Below are 14,906 nucleotides of genomic sequence, written 5' to 3' on the forward strand. Positions count from 1 at the left end.
ATAGAAAATTATTCTATCATTATTTTCTAGAGATGATTTCTATGTATTGCAGGATGTGATTTTGTTCATTCATAAGTAACAGCAATGGGCAGACATGCCCATTAATAACAGACTAATAATAATAATTAAAAATAACAAACGAACAGTAGAAGGAGGAGAACAATTTGCTATAACAACCAGATGTAGAGAGAACTAATAAAAACAAAGAGGTTTTCTTTACCTGTGAGATTAAAATTTCATATCATTTGAAATGACATCTCTCATATTTTTCCTGTAGACAAGAAACATTTGGTTTATGGTCAAAGGAAAAGAATATGAATGAAAAGCAATTCACAGAAAACAATATGCTCACACACTAAAGACAAGTAGTATGAGCTTATTCAAATTTTAAGCACACCTCTTTGTGAAGTTAGGCCAGATTTCTTTCTAACTTTACAGAAGTGGTTACGCAAGTTGCTCCAATTTTCTCAGTAGTCACCATGAACTGCTTGTCATAACTTTAAGAGACCCTGAGAAATCAAAGCACCTACAAAACCTCTGCTTTGGGATGATTTTGAAGTAAAATCAAACACCCTCAGTACAGAGTTCTGGAAAAACAATGATTATAAATGTCACATTCAGCCATTCACTTTTAGTTCAGAATACATGCTTTTGTGCCAAGCGACTACACATGGTATATAATCCTTAGCTCCTTCAGGATTTTAATCTGCCGTGAAGCATATGGTAAAAAAGGTAAGTGTTCTGTGGAATCATTAACTTGCCTAAAGCAATGTGGATGTTCTTTATTTCTTTCTTGAAAGACAAAGAGCATCTGAAAGTAGTTAACGGCTCAAACCCTATAGTTTGCTGAGGCAGCAAAAAATGAACCTGGAAATGTCCCTGCAGGGCTGAGTTCTATGTTAATTAGTCAATTCCCAGGGCAGTGCTTGTATTGACAAGAGTATGTTATTGTTCTGTTTCCTCTGTTAGTACCAAGAATGTAAGAGCACAACATATAAATACAATTATTTATCAGCACCAAAACCATCAGGGAGATTGTGTTATACCAAAGCTACAATGGAGAGAAAAAATGCAGAAACCCCAATTCTGATCTCACTCCAATGAGATAAGAGAATTGTCCTTTTAATGTAATACCACTCACTATGAAAGGGATTACTTTCAAAATATCAAAAGCCTTAGGTCAAACTTTACATTGTAAGAAGCCCATTCAGTGGTATTCCTGAAGAGCAGGGCTTTTAGAAGAGCTGGGCTCAACCAGCTCCTGGTACTGAGGAAGGGCAAGACAAAACCACTAAAAAGCAATCTAAAAGAGAAGTGACTGAGGATTTGCTTTCTTCTCCTTGTCTCCTCTCCCCTAGGGTGGATGGGAGGCTGCAAAACAGTGTTCAATGAAGGTCAGCCAAGCTCTGGAGAAGCAAATGTCTGGTAGGGCACCAGCACTTTGTGTTTCCTCCTCCAGGCTCAGTGTGGCTGACTCCTGAAAACATACTCTTGTGCAGGATTTCATGCACACAAAAGAGGACCTCTAGAAGATACCATAATTCTGTCCATCGCAGTATTGTTTAGCTCTCTCCATAAGCATTTGCTGCTGTGGTCAAGTCGCATGCTGAACAAGGTTAGGGAAAATGAGAACCTGCTCCAGAACACAATTTTTATAAATTCAGTTGAAAAAAGGAGACAATTTAAAAAACAAAAAACAAAACAAACAATCAAACAAAAAAACAAACAAACAAAAAAAACACCCAACTATATTTTTGGACAAGAGTTGAAGAGTTGACAAAGAGGCCTCACTTCTGCAAAACCTTTGGCCTGTTTCGGTATCCAGAACCACTCTCTGGCTCTGAGGATGAATGGTGCTAGCATGGTCTGGAGTCACACAAACAGCCCTCCTCTTTGTACCTCAACCCAGCTACCACACTCATGCTACCTCTTGGGAAGAGCCTTAGGTCTGCAACAGTCACCCAAACGAAGTTTGGTCATCAACTAGGAGAAGCTGGTCAGCCCAGGCCAAAACCAGGCCAAACAAAGTGCAAAGAAGTAAACAGACTGTGTGACGGTGCTTAAACCTGTCACTTTGCCATGATAAACAGAGCCTTTGGAGCAGCATAACGAGTTATGTTTCAGCCCATCCCATGTGTTCAGGGACTGTTCCAGAAAGAGCCTAATTCAAAGCACATCAAAATTATTTGCAGTTTTCCCAGCGTTTTCAATGGGTTTTGGGACCTAGTCTTCAACATTTGACAATAATCAGCATTTTCCCCTAGAACATACCACTTAAATGCACAGAAATCTAAATAAAAAAAGTGTTCTCATAATTTTGAAATCCTCGTCTGGATCTGCTTCTGATTAAAGAAAAATATTAGATTCATTCTTATTTTGCTCAAACGAATACATACATCTCTGGTTTAAATAATGGAAAGCAGAAAAAGATTTTTGAGGTGGTATTTCCAGTGATGAGTTCCAAATTTTTTTGGAGGGGGAAACATGGAAGAATGGAGGAGGTTTTTTTTAAGCTAAAATGACAATTAATCTAGTTTGAATGTTAATTGTGCTGATTTCTTTTCAGTCTGAGACTTTCCAATATATGTACTTTCAGCTTGGGTGCAATATTTCAAGGTTTGTTATAAAACTCTAATTTGGAGCTTATTAACAGAGCAGAAACACCAGCTGTGTAGCCTGACTTGTTAGTATCTCTTTTTCTTATGCTAAACAATGAAAAGTCACTTCCCATAGGACTGTGACGTACAATATTTCTGTAACCTTATTATAATTTTCTTTCAACCACAGACTTTGTGTGTTCTTGTGCTTTTCTGGGATAAAATTTTCAGAGCAACAAAATCCCTGAAAAAGTAATTAATCATCTGGTTCTGGTTACGCAAATGGCCTAATTCTGTGACCTTCAAACCTCCCTCCCCCTCAAAGAAAGCAATAAGAATGTAAAGCACAGAGAGATTTTTAGAAGTAGTGAGGCTCTGACTCCTGCTGACTATTAAAACAATCTCATCCTCAACACTTCACAGAATATGCGCTATGCCATACAGCAGTTCCATGCTGCATTTTTATTTCTTCTTACTGACAGAGGCAAGTCCTTCATCATTTTATTTTTACATATTTACACGTAATTTAAGCAAACTTTCTAGTGTGGTTTGAAAATTCCTGATTATCAGATGCAAGTTTGCAAATCAGCATTTACCAAATGCTCCTTGAGAATTGCACTCATTGCTTGTGAACTGAAATTCAGTGGCAATGTCTTACATGGCATGTAACCGATTTTCCTACTTGACTAAAACTAATGATTGTTTGCATACAACCTTCATCTGCAACACAAATTCGTCATTCAATAGGTTGCTGATGGACATCACTAATGCACTAGTATAGCGGAGTGACTAACTTTCTGTTAGATGACCAACAGTGAAGAACCACCAGACAATGTTGCTCTCCAGGAAGGAGTGGAGAAGTTCTGGGACTGATTTACTCACCAGTGATGCTGGTGATTCTACCAGGCCCATATTTGGTCCCAGCAAGGGCAAGCTTTCAACCCAGATCCACAGGAAGGATTCAGACAGTACTAAGGCAGCCTGCACCCATTACCAGCCACAGCCTAGGCATGGGAGCCAGGCTTAACCAGCCTGAGCCAAATCTCTTGCTTTCCAAGAGTGGTAATAAGAAAATACATTTCCTTCCCTCACAAAAAATACTGCTCACATCCAAAAACTGAGAATTTTGCATAAGATGAGAGATTTTCAAGTAGTACTGCTCCATGGGTACCCCAGTTCTGGAGAGGCCTTGACAGGAACTACTGAAGGAGACATGGGACTCAATTCAATAGTTTCTCAGGGAACATTTAGATTTTGTGAATTTGTATTTTCCAACAGGAGAATAAGGATCACCATCAATGCAGTGCTACAGCAATAAGTGCTGGGTACCACCAAAAAGTGCAGGATTATAATTGTCTCTGTTGCAATTAGACACCAAAGTGTCGGGTGGGGGGGACAGAAATCAAGCCAATATATCTATTTACATTTTTTTTTGAATTAGGTACTTTTTAAGAATCTGGTTTCTATAAACTCCAATCAAAATCAAGGTATCATAGCAAATTAACAGTTCCTGACTAAAAAGTTTTAGAAGAGTAAGAATTTCTACACTAGAAAACCAATCTAAACTTTTAGACTAGTATAAGCTAGACTTGAATAAGAATTTCAGGTCATCATTTGCTCAACAGGGAATTGAAATACAGGTAGTGTAAATCACTTAGTCAGGAATCACATGGGAATTGACTGACAGGAGCAAGAGTCAAACCTAGATCTCCAGTATCCCAAATTAGTTTCCTAACTACAAGACCATGGTTCAAATTCCAACTGAGTGCTATGATCTAACTGATCTTTCAGTGCAGTTCTACATATCCTCTCAGTAACTGTTGTATCTGCAGTAATGGATTTAGATTTGGAAAATTCATTAATGGATGTGGTATAAAGCAGTCTCATTAAACTCCATAACCACTGTGTAAATCCTATAGTGCACTCCCATATACTTGATCCTGAACCAAGGCAGGGGGTCCTATGCATGAGAGACACAGGATGCATGAAAGCAGGATGAGACCAATAGTTTTACAATTGTGTAACACATTCCTTTTTGTCCTCTTCTTTTTCCTTATATATTCCCTGAGTGAATTCATGCAGAGCTAAATCACCCCTTTGGGAAAGTGTATTAAAAAAAAAACATCTCCCCTTGAAGTGTAGCAGGCATCTTCCTTCCAGATGTCCATATCATTCTCCAGTCGATTTGTAGACTCTTCTTTGGCAGTGTTAGGCCTGCGCTTTCTCAGAAGTTGTAACATGCTTGAGTGTTGGTGGCTGACTTATTGTTTATATGATTAGTCATTCTTGGACTATTTTAAGGAGGTGATGTATAATTTTTGTAAGTTTTAGATAAACTTCATTTATTTTCTGGTGATTGATGCTGACCATTATTTGGCTAATTGCATTTTCTAGTATGTTTTCTCCGAATTTGAAAAGGATTCAGAATGAACAAAAGCTTTTCTTGCTTGCTTTTTTTTTTTTTTTCTTGGTGAGGAGGAGAGCAGTTGTAATAAAGCTAACAAAACTCGAGCTGAACTACAGCTTCATAATAAAGCTTGTGACAAGTTCTGGGATCTAAGCCAAAGTCAAACCAAACGTTCAGTTTACAAGGGTGAAAGGTTTTACTGGCCAGTCTGGTTCTCTTCCAAAATGCCTTAGTTTCACATGTAAACGCTAACAGAAACAAACAGTGGTAGTACCATTAACTTCTATTTTTGCCTCACCACCTCCATGTCACACAGTGAGCCAAAGAAAAAAAACAACACAAGTGGAAAATCAAGGGGAGAGGGGAAAAGCAAGAGAAAGAAGAATGAAATTAAACTCCCTTAGATCCCTCTCTCTGAATTCCATCTGGCCCACTGAGACTTCCTCAAAATTATTGGCAAAATGTGTTATTATTTTGGGAGGAGAAACAGAAGGTAAAGGAAGGAAAGGGGAGGGGTCAGGCTAACTCAAAAAGATCCGTAATTATAAAAAGCTGCTTTTTGGTTCCTCCCAAGATTTGTTTTTCTTTGCAACACTAAGCCAGCATAGTGGGGAGCACATAAATTTGTTAGTACACACCTGGTCAACGTTTTGTGATGAACCCCAACTTCCCCTCCTTGGTTCCGTTTAAAACAAAACTCTTTCTGCAGTCTGTGAATTTTGTGCCTAAATAAGCCACAGCATGAAGCAGGAGACTCACGGGGCCCCATTGCTCACTGTGACATTACGCACACAGCATGTCTATGAAAAAGCATGCTTGCTCTGTTCTTCCCACATCCTTCTCCATTTTCAGCTCCTATCTATTTATTTGTTTCCTTCTCCAATTGCATCTTGTAATAAATCCAAGACTGATAGCTCCTTAAGGCAGTGGCTTTGCAGTTACTATGTGGTTATAGTATACTTCTGTCAAAAGCACATCCTTATGCCAAGGTTATATATCAGTGCCTGAACGAGATATATTTTTAATTTTTAATTTAAGAGCTATATTAAGTAATTGTAAGTAATCACATGGTTACTGGCAATTAGACTTCGCCTGTGTTTAAACCACTTGCACTCCCATGGACTTTCCTGTAGGCAAAGCTGGTGCCAAAACTGCAACACATCACACTCCTCGGGCCGTACCTACACTGCTTTTGCTCAGCTCACTCATTTTTCCCCGAGGAGTAGTTAACATGGAGAACCATGCATTCAGCTCCTTTTGAGGAACTGTGGTTAAAATATTTATAAGCACTACACACAATCAGCTTAGCTAGACCAGGGCGTTGCCATTTGTCCATGTGCTGCAACTGCAGAGTACAGGAACTCTTGAATTAGCATTTGCTTTGTATTTTTTTCATTAATAAACTAATTGATTCAGCTAATCTATCTGAAGTCCTGCATTTGCAGAAATCTGAGTGTAGAGACACAAAAGTTGTCAACATATGTTGGATCCTGATCTCTTAACTCTGGGAATTACTGTAATGCAGTACTCATGTGCATGCGATGACACACAAATTAAATGACAATCACACATTCACAGTAGAGTTGTGCTGATTCATCCTCAATCTAACTGATTTTCTTTCTCTCTTAGGTCTAAGTGTACCTTCTCCTGGAAATTGAAAGAAATATGACAAAATTATGTTTTCAGCAAAGTACCAGAATATACTTTGTGACAGGAATGAACTTCAAATAAAAATGGAAAGCTCTTCTTTACTGACATGCCCTCATCTTGCCTTCCTTAGCGTTAACCTATTAAGTATGTGGGTTTTGTCTTTTTTTTTTTTCAGAATGGTTATGTCAACTTAAAAAAAAAAAAAAAAACACCACAACAACAACAACCTGTATTAAATTATCCAGTAGCCTATTAGAGAACTTAACATGAGCTGTAAAAATATTGGTGGGGTCTTCTTATCTAAGACACTTCACAACATGTCTCTGGGCACAATTAAGGCATGATTTCACTTACTACCCTGATGTGCATACTGATCTGAATCCTTGTGTAGTTTCATAACGCACACAGGATGTCTCATGATTGACTTACATTATGTCCACACTGCAGTCAGGATGTGCAGTTCCTGAAGACATTTCTTTAGAGGCTTTAATAGACCTAGCTCAAATAGTTACCAAATGGGGCTAGTGCAAAACTGGTTGATATCTCTTTCAGAGGAGTATGTGTCTTTGAGGACACCTGCAGCCATAGGAGAGGCTTTTGTCTGTGCTATACACAGATTTGGAGAATTTAGTTAGGAACTTTTAGATGTGTAGGCTATGACTTGTACAAAGGAGAGAGCAAGCAAAGGTAAATGGGAACAATTTGACCTTCCAAAAATTACTGTTGCACGCAACATTTCTTTTTGCTGTTTTCAGAAGTTATCCTCTAAAGAAAAATGTCTATAAAAATATAACAGTGTGCCAGGCTTTTTTGAACATGATCAATTCAGGTTTGACACATACAACTCATAGACTTCACATAAACTAACTTCCAATAACTTAATGACCTGCACCTGATACAGACTTACTCATTGATTACTTTCCATATAGCTCCCAGACATACTATGTTACAAGGATGAACTTCATTTTCACAAATGTTCTCTGGTACTATTATGAAATACAAACATGCTGGGAATCAGCAGCAGGCATACTTTTGATGCCACTCTGCTAGAGTGGAGTAACTGAACAAGAGTAAATGAACCAAGGCAGGATGAAAGCAGTGCTTGGGAAATAAAAACAAAAAAAACCAAAAATATCATGGAGGGCCCAGCAGAACCAGAACCTCACTTGATGAGTAACACTCAGATTGCACAGCAGCAACCTTAAAAGGAATGCTGTAGTGTAACCTTATAGCTCAGTGTGAAAGTGAGCAAGAGAAAGCATACAGATTGCTGCAAAAGTTGTTTCTTAATAAATGTAATTTAACACTGTCACAGATGTACAACTCAATTTTCTTGTCAACCCCCAATTAAACAGTGGGAAGACAAGTGTTCAAGTTTATGGTGGCTTGTTTGGGGTTTTGTTTTGGTTATTTTTTTCCTTCTTTGTTTAGTCAGTGTTTGAAATTGTCCAAGAAGCTGAGATAACTTCAAATCTGGATAAGGCAAATTGGTAAAGCCAGCCTTACATCTACTTCTGACTTGCCAAAGGTGTGACTTAACCATTTACATCCAGCTTCCCTTTACATCCAGCTTCCTTTGAAGGAAAAGACCATAGTGAATCAGACCTAAAGCATACAGAGTATAGCACCAGATTTCCGAGGGCTATCAATATCAGACCATTCAGGACAGTTTAGTAGCTCAAGAGCAGGCAAAGCAGGGACTAACTCACCTCCCTTCTAGCCCACCACAGATTTCAGCAAAATATGCTCAGATCTCAATATGAGCTTAATGCTGCTGCAGTTACATTATTGTTGATACTGGAGTTAGTTCATCTGACAGCAAATTGACATGTTGTTTGCTGTAATTATGCTTTTGAATGACTCCATCCTTAACAACTGAGGCATGATCCAAGCCCCAACACAGAATTCTTAATCTAGCCAATGGTATTATAATTGAGAATATGTTCATTTCTGATTTAAACAGCTATTCAGACTTCCCTTGCTCCAAGGGAGTATGTTCCTTGCAGGTCTGAGTCGTCATTATCCCTCTGGTTATACTCTCTCAGGAGCTGAGGAATCTTGTATTCTCTTTCTACACAAAAGTATCAGCTTTAACAGAATGATTCACCTCCTAACTCTTCTGGCTGTGAAGGCAAAATATATCTTCTAGAACCCTTATTCTGTGCCAATATCCACTATACAAAAGATAGATGGGAACAGACCACTGTACTACAGCTTCAGCAAGTAACACCTGACTTTGTGGAGACACACGTAGCAAAATGGTAAGCTTTCAGAAGCAGCCCCCTCTTCAGCGTATTTTCTGGCTGACCTGTAATTCTCAAGAACCTCTTACTGAATAAAGTGATTCTCTACCAAAGAGTGGTCATAAGTGTTTAATTTTGGTGTGTAAATGTGAACCTGTGACCCAAATGCTTAAATTCCTTAATAAATATGGAGCCGACGGCTCTTGTCCGTCTGCTCAGAAGGGATTTAATTTGCTTTAATTAAAAAAAAAAAAAAAATTATGTCTCTATCAGCTCTCCTGGGACCTGCCTATGGTTACTAAACTAGGCTTTTTGTATAGACCTTTCTATATATATTATCACAGAATGTTAGGGATTGGAAGGGACCTTGAAAGATCACCTAGTCCAATCCCCCTGCTGGAGCAGGAACATCCAGATGAGGTTACACAGGAATGTGTGAAGGCAGGTTTTGAATGTCTCCAGGAAAGGAGACTCCACAACCTCCCTGGGCAGCCTGTTCCAGTGCTCTGGCACCCTCACTGTGAAGAAGTTTCTCCTCAAATTTAAGTGGAACCTCTTGTGTTCCAGTTTGAACCCATTGCCCCTTGTCTTACTGTTGGTTGTCACTGAGAAGAGCCTGGCTCCATCCTTGTGATGCTCACCCTTTATATATTTATAAACATTAATGAGGTTACCCCTCAGTCCTCTTCTCCAAGCTAAAGAGCCCCAGTTCCCTCTGCCTCTCCTCATAAGGGAGATGCTCCACTCCATCATCTTTGTTGCCCTGTACTGGAATATCTCCAGCAGTTCCCTGTCCTTCTTGAACTGCGGGGCCCAGAACTGGACACAATATTCCAGATATGGTCTCACCAGAGCAGAGTAGAGGGGAAGAAGAACCTCTCTGGACCTACTAACCACCCCCCTTCTATTAGACCTGTATTACACCCCAGGTACCATTGGCCTTCCTGGTCACAAGTGCACAGTGCTGGCTCATGGTCATCCTGTTGTCCACCAGGACCCACAGGTCCCTTTCCCCTACACTGCTCTCTAACAGGTCATTCCCCAAATTATACTGGAACCTGGGGTTGACCCTGCCCATATGCAAGACTCTACACTTGCCTTTGTCATATTTCATTACCTTTTTCCGAACCCAACTCTCCAGCCTGTCCATGTCTCTGGATGGCAGCACAGCCTTCTGGCGTGTCAGCCACTCCTCCCAGCTTCATGTCATTAGTAAACTTGCTGACAGTGCACTCTATTCCCTCATCCAAATCACTGATGAATATATTGAATAGTACTGGTCCCAGCACTGATGCTTGAGCACTCCACTAGATACAGGCCTCCAACTACTCCAACTAGACTCCGCCCCATTGACCACAATTCTTTGCTCATTATGAGGTACTTTTTTGAAAAAAAAAAAAAAAGACATTCACTTTCAGGGTTATATTGGTGGGAAGATAATATTGCAGCATTTTTCCCTCCTAAGGAAACAACTCAGGCCTCACTCTTAAGGGGACTGGGAATCCATAGCAAAAAAAGAAAAATTGAAATATAGGCAACAAGGTGGCAAAATATTAATATCCCATTCATTCAGTTTGTTCTTATTACCTTTTTATCTTGGACAGCTCAACTCTCCCAGCTTACTGCAAGACTTCACCAACAATGCTGAACCCCTAAAACTTTTGCCGTTTCTTAATTCTGATTGCCCCATGAGTATGTGATGCCAACAGGACCCTAAGGGAGGAAAAAAAAAATGTGTTTGAGCAGCAAGGTTTCCTAGTTCTGTCTCATCAAAGAACCTGGGTGGGTATTTAAAGCAAAATTGATGTCAGTTCAGTGAATATGGAATATGTTTTATTAAAACAAACAAACCAACCAACCCCCAACAAAACAAAAACACACCACCATACACACCACAACCGAGAAATAGATTTCTTTGGGGTGGGGGGCAGGAGTGGAAATCCTGTACATCAATGTTCATCTTTTTCCTTTTCTGCCTCAAGGAGACACTCCTAATCTCCTGGAGCATCAGTCCTTTTGGTTCGTTATTTCAATTCTGTGGATATTCTGCTGATAGCTATAATGTAGATTCCCGTGCCAGATACTTGAGTTAATTAGCTTGTGGGCTGCTAGTGTCAGACTTGTTTAATGCGAGGGGACAAATAGCTGACAAGAAATCATTGCTGTTTGAGATCTTTATTATTGTTTGAATGCAAACAAAAACATGCTGGAACTGCCTTACAAGTGTTTTCAATCGCAGAAAGATATTCTAATGATAGCACAAGGTTGCTGGCTTTTTTTAGAGGAAAGAAATTGGATCATTGATGGCCCCTAGTCTAGCACGCTTACTTGTCATTTATTCAAGCTTCATGTAGGTAATCCCGTCTTCTCCTGTAGGGTCATGGGGTTGAGGGCCCAGATCCTCAGTTTTTAAAGTAGTCTCTAAAAGCCATTTGCCAGAACACAGAGATGACCACTGAGCATACTAGACAAGATATACAGCAAGTCCATACTCACATGTTACATATATGCATGTCACTGCTTAGGAAGATTAACGAGCACAGGCTGAACAAACACAAGAGATCTCCTTTCTGCATGTCTCTCCAATGTATCACCTCTTCTCATGCTGCTTAGTTTCCACCAAAAGTGCCACTGTTCTTTTGAAGAAAATGTGTATCATTGCTTTAGATCTGCTCTTCACTTGGTAGAGATAAGCACTGTATTAGAGTAATCATTCCACATCAGGCAAAGTCTAGATGAGAGACGCTCAAAGTTTTCAGGGTACAGGATTGCAATGACAGTACAAGACAAGAATTTTCTGCAATTTATCCCTTTGCAATGTTTCCAACTTTGGGGTGATATTCAGAGAGGCATAGTGGGTTTAGACAGGTTTAGATAACATTAAGATGTTTAGATTCTGTGGTGTTAAGATCAAGAAGATACACATTAAATTATATATTTGCTTTTGCACTTTGATCTGGACATTCCTGCAGCTGTTGTCTCACTTTAAGTGTTGTAACAGTCAGATTCCAGAGAGTAACCCGGCTGAGTGCTGGTTAGAAAATATAAGGGGTAATTATCACCTGAAAAATATTGTGTCCATTTTTTTTTTCAGCTCCATCAAGATATCCTGTTGAAAATACTTTCATCTTTGTTCCCCTGACTCCATTAATTCAATGACAGAAGACATCCAAACTCCTAATGAAATGCATTACTACCCAGATAATCCCACTGACTGCAATAAAATTACATGGAAAATGTGGCTCGCCCATGTACGCTTTCCACCAGTGTTTTGCAATTTCTGTGGTCTAATCAAACAAAGGGAAGTTGTGAGGCCAAACCTAGAACCAGAAACCTAGCTGAGTAAGGATACAAAAAAGCCACAACTTAAATCTCTGAGGATACTTCAATGACCTCTTTTGACCTTAGGAAAAGTTGCCTCTGAATCATCAAACCTCAGTAGGTTGATAGCTGTAGAACCATGGTATAGATAGAAGAGGTTCTGTGCTTTGCAAACTTGCACAAGCAACAACATGCAACTCTAGCCATGTAATTAGTATAATACATAATTTGGAAGTCCCTGGAGTTAATTATACAACATAGATACCTGAGTTTATTATATGGGTAGCAATTTGTGCATTGTGTAGTATATCTTTCATCTGTAAACAGGATAGTTTTTGGTGATGAAGCATATCTACAAGAATGTAAACAGACTGGAAAGGAGACACGGGATTCTTCTGTGTATCTTTTAGGGGAAGCAGATAAGGGCAAATTTTATGAGATGTGGAAATGCAATCCAAAATGAAATGCAATTGTCAACTCATTCTTATTACACTCAAAGACACGGAAAAACTATTATGTAACAGAAGAGCAGTGAGTGTGATAATATAGCTGTGACTTGTTTGAAAATATTCTGATACAGACACTCTAGAAACTGCAATATTAACCAGATTCACAACTTTCCCTCTTAATTTTTAAGACAGATACTTAACTCAAAATATAATCGCAAATTTCTTCTCTTCATGCTAAATGAAATGCCAATGCTAACTGAAAAGATTGTGTATTTTGAACAGTCAAATTTCTCCTAAAATGTAACTACTTCAGCTCGGGATTGGTGCATCTGAATTTCTAAACAGTATCATGGAGTAAATTTATTTCTTCAAATCACTTGGAAGCTTGTGGGGAAAGTAAAGACCTGGGGAATTCAGAGGGATTTGAATTATTCACTGCAAACATTTAATCTATCAGTTTCATTAGATTACAGGGATATAATGTTGTGACCAGGCAGCTAGACAAGAGAAAAGAAGAATTTTTTAAAATACCAGTTTGTCAAACGCACCTTCTGGAATGATTTTTCTATTACACAGTGTGATTGCTTGTGCCAGCTCATCACTGGGACAACTCAAAAGTGTCTGGAAAGAAGCTTGTGCTTCCAGACTGGTTTCCATGACCCATATTACAAGAATGGCCCAGTAAGCTGTGAGAGCAATATAGCCAGGGACTCTAAGCCTTGAAAGTGATCCTGGCAAGTTGTCAGGACAGTGTCAGGTGCTACAGTAATGGTGTTAAATCCAGTGACAGAAAACTCTGTGGAAATATTTGTTCAGGACAGCACAAACCCAAGCCAGCTAAAAAAAGCATCATGTATCAAGTGCTCAGAGCACAAAACGGAAATGTGGACCACTGTCTGTTACTAGTTACAGAATATAAAGCAGAGTAAATCACCATGATAATTCCTGTGGGACTAAGAAAATTTGATTTAGTCAAAGCTTTAAAGTGCTAATAAATATAATGGTACAGAATGTAACCATTGTCTAATCATTTCTTGAAAATTATAATCTCCTACACTGAAATGAGAACACAATATAATTCAACACCTACTTAAAATAGCCGTCAGTAGAAATTCTCGATAGAGCTGCAGTTCTATCAACCAGAAAAGTTGTAACTTAGCTAAATATTTTCCTTTAATTAAAGAAAGATACCTACCTGCAGTCTAGCCTGATTTTTATAAGTATACTAGACAGGTATATGCTCTTTTAGCTCAGGCCAAAAAAGGGGCAAACCATTTTTATCAATTGGAGCTGTAACACTTTCAGTCTGTGTAGAAGTCCAGAGTTTATTCTGAAGAACTCCATTTAACTTCTTCCTGTACTTTTGGGAGGAATAAACAGGAACATTATATGAGGTTACCCAGGAAAGTAATGGAGAGCTGTTACTGTTTGGAATTTTTTGATGAGGGTAAGATAACAGTGTTCAGTCTGGATCTAAATTAATTAGCCCTCCATTTAGGCCCCAGGGTCAAGAGTGAACTAAAGATAGTGTTTGGGTTCCTTCGCACAGAAAACTGTTCAGATTTAGATGTAGTACTGTTAATTGTGGGTCCCACCCTAAGCTGGGACTTTCCAGTATTGAAACACACGAAGACATATACTCTGGTCTAAAAGGAGAATTTGGAAATAAGTGATAAAGTGTGATAATCCTGAGCAGGATTTGTACAGAGAAACTTTATAGGCCAGCTGCTATAGTCAGAAGAATCCTTTCAGGCCCAGAAATACATTTAAGGTGTAATAGAGATTTCTATCTTTTTCTCACCTATATTAAAAAATCTGTTAATGTACTAATGGTAACTGATGCATCTGAATCCAGAGCAACCTGCCCAAATGATTTAATACTTAACTTTAATCCCTCCCTGGTAAGTGTGCAGTGTGTGTATCTACTTTTATGTATATCACAGAACCAGGGACCTGAACAGTCTGGAAGTGAAGCATTATCTTTTGTTCTGATGAACACGGGAACCTTATATGAATTAATACCATAGATGCTTCTCCAAGCTAGAATTTTCCTCCTCACCACACAAATTCACAAGTCAGGTAGACAGTCACATAGCATGCTGAATGAATCATGCATGTGAGCAGAAGGGTTTGAAATAAAATTATAGTATAATGCATTTGTAATTATAGATAACCTCCCACTCACCTCATGAAACTCTCTTTTCCCTATGGCTGACAGAAGCTTTCCACATACACGAGG

At 38.9% G+C, this 14,906-nt stretch overlaps 1 long non-coding RNA gene across 2 annotated transcripts in view; it reads right to left on the bottom strand.

Moving 5' to 3' along the window:
* LOC309438363 overlaps nt 1-14,906 on the bottom strand; it is a 118,563-nt gene that overhangs the window by 7,011 nt on the left and 96,646 nt on the right. The window contains exons 4-5 of one of the 2 annotated variants that reach the window (XR_014183772.1): nt 10,485-10,610; nt 221-271 (exon numbers count right to left, since the gene is read on the bottom strand). This is a non-coding gene — a long non-coding RNA (uncharacterized lncRNA). The remainder of the gene's footprint in view (nt 1-220; nt 272-10,484; nt 10,611-14,906) is intronic. The other variant, XR_014183773.1, reaches the window with a different exon arrangement.

Source organism: Streptopelia decaocto, assembly GCF_964273445.1.
Source record: "Streptopelia decaocto genome assembly, chromosome: 3".
Taxonomy (NCBI): domain Eukaryota; kingdom Metazoa; phylum Chordata; class Aves; order Columbiformes; family Columbidae; genus Streptopelia; species Streptopelia decaocto.